The sequence below is a fragment of the Camellia sinensis genome, chromosome 3 (assembly GCF_055761805.1).
Source record: "Camellia sinensis isolate YWXY chromosome 3, ASM5576180v1, whole genome shotgun sequence".
Lineage (NCBI taxonomy): Eukaryota > Viridiplantae > Streptophyta > Magnoliopsida > Ericales > Theaceae > Camellia > Camellia sinensis.
The window spans coordinates 81,876,835-81,888,561 of NC_138963.1; the positions used below are offsets into that span (position 1 = coordinate 81,876,835).

Consider the following 11,727-nt stretch of genomic DNA (forward strand, 5'->3'; position numbering starts at 1 on the left):
CTGATGCGGCACCACCGGCACCCTCTGGCCTTTCCTTCCCCACTCCCACTAGCTTCGATTGAATCAACACCACAACTCTCTCTTTCAAATCCAACCAAAATCTCTCTGATCTCTCCATCGATATGTTTCAGGTAATTCAATCTTCTTCTTCACCTCCTTAATTTCTTAATTTCTTCGTTTTTTTTTTCCCCTGAATCAGATCAATCTCTCTTTAGAAGATAGGCTATTTGAATGTCGGCCTGTGTATTTTGATTGTTTGGTTCAATTCCATAGAACAAAAAGGTAGGTATTTATGTATGTGTAACCTGATATATATATATATATATATATATATGTATTGTGGGAAATATGTATGCATATATTTCTGTATATGTGAGTAATCATTGGTGGAGCTGCATAACCCTAATCAAAATTGGGATTTTTTTTTCTTTAGATATGTATATTTATGCAAAAGTTTAGGAGTTTCAAAAATTTAAGACAGTGGAATAATTAGAAAAATTAAAATTGGGGTTTTTTTTTTTAGTGATTGAATCTTGGATTTGGAGAGTGATTTGTGGAGGGAAAAGGAAAGTGAATGGAAAAATGAATGAAATATAAGATTAAAATAAAATGAGCCGACTGTATGAACAGTGTCTGAAATTAAAAATGAAAACTGGGAGCTTTGTTGTGTTGTTGGTGTTGCGTGTTTTTTTTTTTCTTTTTTTCCCGCCTTAATTATTACATAAACTATAATAATAGTTTGATTTTTAAATTTGACTTTGATAAAAGGAAAACCCCAATTGTATTATGTGATGTATATGAGGCAACTAACAGATTTAATTATTGTTCTTTTCTTTTTTGTCCTGTCTTCTTGTTGTTATTGTTTATGTATGTATCTTTTGTGTTAATTTAGTGTTTTTGCTTATGAAATTAGTTTATATGATTTTCGTGATACACATTAAAGTTAGTCTTACCAGCTTTTTTATCTTGACATTTTTATCATTGTTTAGATTTCATATTGGAATTGTTGTCTGTACTACTTTCGTTATTTCTTTTGCCATTCAAGGTGAATCGCAATCGTTCATTTCCATACATGCAGATATGTCCTGTTTATTTTCTTTTTTCCATTTTGTAACCACTTTACGCTTTATGCTAAAGGTTAGGTGTGTACTCAATCTTTCCCCTCCCAAACACACATTAATGTGTACTTATTGGGCGTTGTTTTTTTTTATAAGAATTTCAAGTGGGCCTTACAATGTTGGGTTGTTACTTCAACGTTATGTAACATGTGTATGTGGTGTATTTGTTATGACAAAGATGAGTGTGACTTTCAAATGCTTTTTTTTACAATTATGCACGTCAAGAATATATATATATCTATACACTACTATATAAGAGGGAGTTTATTATACACTATTCAACGTTATGTAACGTTGTTTTTTTTTTATAAGAATTTCAAGTGGGCCTTACAATGTTGGGTTGTTACTTCAACGTTATGTAACATGTGTATGTGGTGTATTTGTTATGACAAAGATGAGTGTGACTTTCAAATGCTTTTTTTTACAATTATGCACGTCAAGAATATATATATCTATACACTATTATATAAGAGGGAGTTTATTGTGCTATAGTATTTGTGGATTTCTTTTTCAATTTCCCCTTTTGCCCCTTTCATTTGTTGAATTTTCCAAGCCATCTCATGTATTGATTTTCTTAGTACTTATAATTTTGGACTATTTTTTAATTTCATGGCCCAAATTTGCCTGTCATATTAAAGTGTTCATCACATGGCCGCTACCTCTGTTTGGAGCAGAAAGAGCAAAGCATGTCTCCGTCATTTTACACTCTTCCTCTCTTTGGCGGGGATGATGACCTAGACGACAGTGAGATCGCCAGCTTTATTAACAGTGAGACCCATTACCACTTCTATTTCGAATCAAAACCCATGGAAGATGAGGTCCAAGAAAGATCTTGACCGAAGATCTGCATCATCATGGCTTTAGGATCCCGATTGAAGATGGGGTACAAGGAAGATTTCCCTTGAAGATGAACTCTTCCGACAATTTCACCAACAGAATCGCACGAGGTACTTTCGCTATAGTTTGCCAATTCTAGGCTGAGATCGATTTTCTTTTTTTAATTTAATAATTTGATTCTTTGTAACTCCGTGCTTTTTTAATTTGAGAGAATCTGATATTGAAGTAGTTGATGTTTCTCTTTTAGCTCAACGTAGAAGAACTATGACTATACATCGGTCTTTTAGATTTTTCTTTTACTGGCTTCTGTTTTCTCGACTTCAAGATTGCTCCATTATTTTTTGTAAGGTGTGCTCTTCTCTTCTCTTCTCTTGCCCTCTTTTGATGATTTTGCTAAAATAATTAGACTTCCAGTTCTTCAAATGGCAAGATTTGTTTTGGATTTTCGTTGGTTTTGATTTTTTTAAAAATTATTTGCACGAGGTGAAACTCTCGGTTTTAGGCCTTTTTTGTTTTTTTTTTTTTTGATTTATTTGCAGGGGTCAAGTTCAGAGCATGTCATATTTGAGCTAAAAGCTATTTTCTATTTATTTTTGTGAATCCTATTTTTATTTTTTAACCACATTTTTATTTTGTTTTCTTTTGAAGTTTGTGAACTCCTATGGTTTTAACTATTATCTTTCCAATTCAGATGTTTTTTCCATTTCTATTCACTTCTGCTTTTGTTAATTTTATATGGTGTTTTTTTTTTGGATTTGTGTTTCTTGGTATTTTCCTTTGGGATTGATATTGACACCATAAACCAAGTTATAATAGTAGCTATTCCAATTGAAGAAATCGGTGATGCATACAAAACTACAAATCAAATATGTAGCCTTTTAATATGTTTTTTTTTTTTTTTATTTCTTCAACTTTTCAATGTTTTCTTTCAAGTATTTCATATTGTAGCTTTTCAAATTGTATTATGTCAATTTTAGGATGAGAGGTTCAACACAAAGGCAATGTGCCAGGGTCAATAGTATATTCACTTATACTTTGCCCAAATCCTCCTCTACTTCGATGAGAACTTTCTTTGCTTGAAAATGACATTGTCTTCAATATGTAAGTGAATTGTTTGTTGTACTGTCTAAATGAATCCAATTATTCGATCAACAGGCTTCAAAGGGTATGTTATTTATTAGACATCAATACTAATTGCACATATAAACTATATTTTCACTCTGGTTCGTTACTTCTATGCAAGTCCAAAAAAAAGTGTTGAGGATTTGTTTGCATTTGGAATATCGAAGTTAATGATCGAGTATGGACATCTTAATGTTATTCCTCCTAATCCTCGAATAACTTCAAGTCAATATTTTTGACTTTCTCAACTTTGCTATTGATTTGTGAGGTTGATATAGGTAAGCAAGATTCTTTTGGTTGATCTAGGGATGGCTCATTTGTTTTGGCTCGTAAGCTGGTGTTTAAAAAAATATGATTAAGCAAAATTAGTATAAAGTTGAGTATGGTTCACACTAGACTTGCATAAGAAATTATTTGAAAGTTAAAAACCTCATTCGAGTTACTTGGAAATTAATGTTTAAAAATCTAATTTGATTTCGAGATTAGGTGTCTATACTCTATAGATGTGTTGTTGAAATTTGGTGCAGATTTAGCTATATATGTTGGTAGATTCTCTATTATACTCAAAACCAAATGGATTAAACATTTTCAGTCTCCCCCAGCATCTCCTCCTTGAGGTTGATTTTTTTTGTACATCCTACTTGTATCAATATTGAAATGGGTTTTGCATTTTTAGCCTTTGTTTGAATCATAGATTGGACATATTTGCATTTAGCCTAAAGCTATGATGAATAATGAACCATCATGTCCTACAAACAGCATCCTTTTTCTTCTAATTCTACTACAGTTGCTCTAAAGAAACATGTAGATTTTTAAACTAACTTTTTAATAAACTTTTAGTTGTTTTAGTCCATTATTTATTGAATTATATATATATATATTTTTTAGGTTTAGTCAAACTCAAGACAACATGTAGACTATTTTAATTAAAATTTTAAATTAAACTTTATGCTATTTTTTATTTCAATTCTTAGTTAATCCATATTTTGCCTATTTAAAGATGTGTTGTTCTATGTATATGTGCTAGCTGAGTAGTTTTAATTGGTGTTGGTTGTCATTTTGTTCCAGTCAAATCCATCAATATCACTGTGGTTATTATTGATTAATATAAAATTGGCAATATTGCCATGACCTTTTATTGATGACCACATTGTGTCTGCTAAAAACCTTTTATCATTAGTAATTTCTTAATTCTTTGGTTTTTGATTCTTTGGCTTTTGATCTCACTATACATGCCACTCCATTCCTAAGTGAATCAACAAATACTGTTTGTATGTGTTGTAATATTTTGGAAGCTTCACACGTAGTAAAGTTGGTAACGGTCAGTCACTATCTTATGCCGTCAGTCACTATCTTATGCCCTTTTGATTGGGTAATTCAAAGCCTGATTCACATCATTATGCTCGATAAAAGGAATGAGGGAAGCTCCAATCGAAAAATATTGGAAGGGAAATGGCGACAAACTCCTATGTTCTTGTCATTACAGTTTATTTGGTCGATAACTCTGAAATGATAGATTGCCTATCTTTTCTTTCATTTTGGGAGAAATATGAATTTACGAGAGCTTGGTAATTGCATACCATCAAATTTTTGAAAAACACCAAATGGGAGCATTCGCTCAACAAAGACAAGGGATGTCTCTTTTCTATCAACAAAAACAAACACCACTCCATCTTCTTTCTCACAAAGAAAAATGGACTTGCATAGATTAGCTAAATTCCCTCTCCTCATCACTTCTTGACTCCTATGTAATTCTATCTCATTCCTCTAATTATTTCATGTGTTGATTTTATTCTTTTTTTATTTTTTTAACTTTGACATTATAGAAATCCATCTAACATGTTAATTTGCTTATTGTTCATTTTAATACATAGTGGTTATGTCAATGAGCTCTTCTGAAGCAGTTATGCACAAATGCACAACCTAACAACACTTTTTAAATTAATATAGTTTACAATTAGATGTTATTTTATATAAGGATCAAAGTAACGGTCAATGTTAATACTCCAATGTTAATTCATATGTTTAATGCTCTTTTTTTTTTCGCAATGATGCAACTATTTTCTATTTTAAGAATGTTGAAGAAGAAAAATCATCAAATCTCACTCCTACTTGACCATCTAGATTATTTGGACTTTTTGTTCAACTCTATAAAAGCTGCATTGCTGATTTTTTATTTCTATTTCATTGCTAACAAAATCATGGGTAAACAAAGAACTTGAAATGTGTTTTACATAGAAGGTGTTTGTTTCAGCTCATAGTTCTAAATCGCGGTATCGGGTAACGTAACGGTATCGATCGCGGAGTATCGGTATCGGTAGTATCGACCGGTACGTAGCGGGTATCGGGCGTCGCGGCTGTGAAATTTCAAAAATCATTAGCAATCCATCTAAAACTCAATTTTATGCATTTTTTGACTCTTTTAGCCTTAATTTATCACATTTTAATCAAAATTTTGATATGTAGAGGCACTTTCTTGACTCATTTTCAACTAAATGATATGTATTTATTTTAGTCTCAACCTTTTTATTTGGCATATATGTTAAACTTTTAATAAAAAATCTGACAGATTAAATCTCTTTAAATAATATATATAAAAAATATATATATTGAGCATATGTGCATTTAAAATATATATAAAATATATTTTTATATATAAAAAATTATATTCTATGCTGATAATATATATATATATATATATATATAAAATTATGGGAGAACAAACCTGCTCCTGAGTTGTAAAATTATGAGTTCTATTCACCTTCTGAACTTATGTGCATTTAAAATTATGTAAAAATTGCCCCTGAATTCTATTGAACTTCAATAATATATATAAAAAATTATGTGCATTTAAAAAACTAACCACAGAAAAAAAAAATTATAGACAAACCCCACCTCCGTGCACCATTATAACTTTCAATTACCTACAATAACAATTTTCAATTAACAAATATTGTAATTCTAATTTAGTTAGTAATAATAATGTATTTAAAATAAAAATAAAAAATCTAAAATATTAAACATCTTTACTTAATAATTAAACCTCTTTAAAAAAATCTGGTAGATTAAACCTCTATAAAAATAATATGATATAAAAATAATCTGAAATAAAAAGATTTGACAGATTAAAAAATCTAAAATAATAAAAAAATCTGAAATAAAAAATCTGACAGATTAAATCTCTTTAAATAATATATATAAAAAATATATACATTGAGCATATGTGCATTTAAAATATAAATAAAAAATATTTTTCTATATAAAAAATTATATTCTATATAAAACATTATATTCTATGCTGATAATATATATATATATATATATATATAAAATTATGGGAGAACAAACCTGCTTCTGAATTGTAAAATATGAGTTCTATTCACCTTCTGAACTTATGTGCATTTAAAATTATGTAAAAAATTGCTCCCGAATTCTATTCAACCTCAATAATATATACAAAAAATTATGTGCATTTAAAAAAATAATCACAGAAAAAAAAATTATAAACAAACCGAACCAAACACAACTTATAAACCAAAACTATGACTTCCTTTCTTGACCCAAAACAAAAAAAACAGAGCATCATACGGTGAGAGAACAAAACAAACAGAGCATGAGTGAGAGACCAAACCTTCAACGAAGAAGCTTGAAATCGGTGATGGATTTGGGTTCGATTCGATGCTTCTCCCTGCAGGCTGCAACACTTTACAAGATCGAAGCCCCTAGGAGATAGATTTGGGTTTGATTGAGGAGTTGGGTTTGGTCCGATTAAGTGCTTTGCTTTGCAGGTTCTTTTGCTTTATTTTTTCTTTTCCTCAAAGTGCTTTGCTTTGCTTTTCCTCCATGCTTTGCTTTGCTCAGTAGCCACACTCATACATACACAAGACACTGAGCTTTGCTCATTTTTCAGCTGTATCGGCATGTATCGGACAACAAATCGCTTACGTATCGGATTCAGCCCGATACGTGTCGGGAATTGGCCGCTACGGCCGTGAAATTCAGTCTCGCCGGTATACCGGTGAGTATCCGACTCGGCCCTATCAATTTTCGGTACGAACCGGCCGGTACGGAACGTACCGACCGATATTTAGAACCTTGTTTCAGCTTTTCAGAGCCAACTTATGGCTTTTAGCTTTGAAAAAGTTATTTTGGACTGTTTGGTTAAACTTATTTCAAATAGCTTCTAATTCTAACAGCTTATTTTAACTCAAAAAAACTGATTCTGAGAAGCTGCTCACCCCTTGCTTCTGATTATCAACCTCTGCTGTGGACATGTTAATTTATGGTTATACTCTTAAATTTTTTTATTTTTTATTTTTTTAAAAATAGAAAAAGACTCAAATGGACTATAGATTATTATTATTATTTTTTATGAGAAATGTAGACAAACAAAAAATAAAAATTAATTGAAAAAGCTATTTCACAGCTTATTTAACAAACACTACTCAGCAACTTAAATCTATAATCCAACAGTTACACCAAACAGATTAATAACTTCTAATTAAAGTCATAATCTATAATCTGTTAAGCTATAATCTATAAGCTGTTTTAACAGCTACACCAAACGAGGCCTTAAAGTCATATCATTTGAAATGTGGTTGACATATTTATTCATAGTGTAGATTTCTACATAAGCACGCATGTATTATGCATGTGTTAGTCATAGATACATTACTTATGCTTATACATTTCTTTGTATTGTTTGGTTTGCAGAACAACATAAATTGAGGAATGATACATGGATGGAGCAAACAAAACTGATTTTCTTCTATCAAGGAAAACTTTTAGCTAAAAGTGCAACCAAAATAAAGCACGGGTTTACAAAATATCTGCCATGATTTTTCTTCTTCTCCTTCTAAAAATTCCCACTTCCTCAAGCTTATAGATTGAATCTAGTTCACCTCATTATTGATTTGGAACATATGATATTGAGAAGGAAATGACTGTGATAGAAACCTTGGCATTTTCGACGATTTCTTTTAGAACCTTGGGCAAGTCTGGTTTGCTGCTCTGTTGAGTGAAAAGAGTACATGCTGTAGCTGTGTATATGCTGCTGCAATCTGCGTATATGTTGTGGGTTGATGGGTTTTACCTTACGTATTGCTTTGGTTTTTGTTGATGGTTGAGTGACAATAGATGTGGCTCCCCATTGGAACAAACACGTGACTCTTAGTTTGAAAACTACTTTGAATTATGAATTTCTCTAACACTTAAGTTCGAAAATAGGCCATTGAGGGACAAAATAGTGAAATATGAACAACAAGGCCCGGAAAACATCATGAACACCTTGAGAGGGACCAATGTAAATTATGAAAATTTATAATTTAATTGAGTGAGATAATATTTATTTTTAATCATACCTTCCAAAAAAGTATGATTATATATTTTATTATTCAAAGTGTTGACATCACAATTTTTTTAGTTCCACGATGGTTCGTGAAGAAAATTCATGAGAAAATATGGTTCTTGAATCATTTTATTTTATTTTTTAATCTTTTAGAAATTAAAATATTAGTATGATTGATGTATACGTCTTATGACAGGACTAGAAAGCACTTCATGCTTCATAAGCTGTTGCTATTGTTATGCTTCTAATTATGCCCAAAGCTCCTCATTTTGGTATGATGCTTCAGGTTGAATCCTCCAAATATTATTACAATAAGTAGGTTTACAATTCAATGATTTATAAGTTCATTTATAAGGTATATATTTTGAATTTACCCTCCCATACTTTTATATTGTGTTTTCATGTTTTAGTATAATTTGAAAATCAAACCAAACATGAAATTTGAAAATCAAATTTGAACACCATAGGTAAGTAGTGTTTTGTTCTTTCCCATCTTCTGTAATTCATGTTTGATCTAAAAGTCTATTGGCTTCACTAAAATTGCTAGTGCAATCTTTTTTTGATTTTAGGATTTTTGTGGGTTAATTAATGACTTCATTTTCATATCAAACAACGCTAATGTTAGGTAATAGATTCTTCTCATGGAGAAGGAAATTTTAGGAAAGCTGGAATGGTATTAAAATTTCCTACACTATGTCTTTCTCATTTCGATTTATTTTTTTAGAACTTTTTATAGGGTTAATGTGTTAATCAATGGCCATGAAATGCATAAGTTTGTACTGTAGAGAACTGCTGCATATAATAGTCAACATGATTTTCATATTGGGGAAATGACTGTAAGAGAAACCTTGGCATTTTCAATGAGATGCCAAGGGGTCAAATCCCCTTATGGTTGATAAAAAGATTGGTTTAGTTTTATTTTCTTTTGTTTACATATGCTCAAACCATGCACACCGATGACTTGTTACAGGTTAAGTATGTTAATTATTCTTTTCAAACATTTGCAGATATATTAGCAGAGTTACACAGGAGAGAGAAAGAAGCAAATATTAAACCTGATCCTGATATTGAAATCTTCATGAAGATAATAAACGAGTGCTACCAATTTTGAAGAATTTACTAACAAATGATGTTTTGTGTTGATACTAGTTGTTTTCATAAACGATTGTATGAGTTCTCTTCTTATGACTTGAATGATAATAATAACATAGATAAAGCAAGAAATGTTTGAATTTCAATTCATTGGGTTCTGTTAAAAATGGAGTTTATAGTGTGTAGTTTCATCTTTATGTGAATTTTATGTTCCAAAATTATTAGTGTAGTTAAGGTGATCTCTTCAACATTCAGACGCATTTCTGTTTTTAGATTCTTTTAAGTCCCTTTGGATTGAAAATTTTGTTGAAAACATGGGATCACTAAACTTCTGAATGTGGTGTTTATGCATGAAGTTAAGCTGTAGAAAAAGTATTGCGGTTTGAAAACCAAGTAGAAAAATGCACTTTTTCAATACTTAGACTTAAAAATAAGCCATCGGGTGCTAAAATCGTGAAACACCAATGAGAAGGCCATAGGAACACCCCGAACACCTCAAGAGGAACCAATGTAACTTGTGGAACTAGCACAGGACTCCCAGTTTGAAAATTAAGTAGAAAAATGCAATTTTTCAACACTTAGGCTTGAAAATAGGCCATTGGAGGCCAAAATCGTGAAACACTCACAAGAAGGCCACGGGAACACCCCGAACACCTCGAGAGGAACCAACGTAACTTGTGAAAACTTACAGAACTAGCAATGGATTCCCGGTTTGAAAACTAAGTAGAAAAATACACTTTTTCAACACTTGAGCTTGAAAATATGCCATCAGGCTTTAAAATCGTGAAGCAACCATAATAAGGCCCGCGGAACACCTCGAATACCTCAGGAGGGACCGATGTAAGTTGTGAAAACTTATGGAACTAGCACGGGACTCCCTATTTGAAAACTAAGTAGAAAAATGCACTTTTCCAACACTTAGGCTTGAAAATAGGTCTTCAAAGCCCAAAATCATGAAACAACAACGAGAAGGCCTGGGAAACACCCCAAACACCTAGGGAGGGACCAATATAAGTTGTGGAAACTTATGGAACTAGCACGGGGACTCCCGGTTTCAAAAATAAGTCAAAAAATACACTTTTTCCAACACTTAGGCTTGAAAATAGGCCATTGGGGGCCAAAATCGTGAAACAACCACGAGAAGGCCCAGAAAACACCCCGAACACCTCGGGAGGGACCAATGTAAGTTTTGAAAACTTATTGAACTAGCACGGGACTTCTGGTTTGAAAACTAAGTCAAAAAATGCACTTTTCAAAAAATGTTAAATTGTATATTTTATCGATAAGATAGTAATTGTCTTCCCCTTTTTTCTCTTTTTTTTTTTTGGTTTTCTTTTGTTGCAGATTGGAGATTAGAGATGGACGTGTTAGTAATCTGGAGAGCAAAAGTTTGCTCATTTTGTGTTTTTGTTAATATTACCTTACATGTATTTTGGTTGCGTTGTAAAGTTTATATTTTTGTATATATTAGGAGACATGTTTGGTAATCTGTACTTGATATTATATTTTTGTGGATATTAGGAGATGTGTTTTCTGTGCATATTAGGAGACATGTTTTGTACTCCACAGTTGATATTGTATTTTTGTAGATATTGTGAGACATATTTCGACTGTGGTGTTTATTAAAATGAACAAGTTTTTGTATTAATATGTAATAGATATTTTATTAAACATGTTATTAAAATGTACGGGGAATTTTTAGTAAAAAAAATTAAAATTTAAAATATTACCCCCGTTTTAAAAAAATGTTAATTATTATTAGCGACAAAATAAAAAACTGTCTCTATTAGTTTTCAAACAACTTTTCTTGATGAATAATTTTGTCACTAATGATATAGTTCCAACAAATAATTTCTCCACATTTGCTGAATATTTTGTCACTAACTTGAAATATTTGGCGGCAAAATTGTTTGGTCATTGAAGAATTTTGTTTTGTGCTCATTTTAGTGACGAATTGTTTTGTCACCTTAATCTATATCATTGGTGAAGATAAATTTTGTCACTAAAACCTCTATCTTAATATTTTGTGACGAAATATTTCATCGCCAAAACAATTAAAAATAAAATATTATTTAATTATAGTGACGAAATAGATGTTATAGAGGACGAAAAATTCATCATTTAGAGATGAAAATTTTTGTCGCCAAAAATGAAGAATAGGCGACGAAATGATTTTTCGTCACCAGGTACTTTCTACGACAACAAATAAAC

At 31.2% G+C, this 11,727-nt stretch overlaps 1 long non-coding RNA gene across 2 annotated transcripts; it reads left to right on the forward strand.

Annotated features, from left to right (window-relative positions):
- The first annotated feature begins 1,436 nt into the window (after nucleotides 1-1,436).
- LOC114266361 (uncharacterized) lies at nucleotides 1,437-9,659 on the forward strand. 2 transcript variants are annotated; one of them, XR_014364222.1, is made up of 3 exons: nucleotides 1,437-2,065; nucleotides 7,791-8,710; nucleotides 9,432-9,659. It is a non-coding gene; the product is annotated as an uncharacterized LOC114266361 (long non-coding RNA). The 2 variants fall into 2 exon arrangements; XR_014364223.1 differs by having other exon boundaries at nucleotides 7,791-8,696.
- The last annotated feature ends 2,068 nt before the right edge of the window (nucleotides 9,660-11,727 follow it).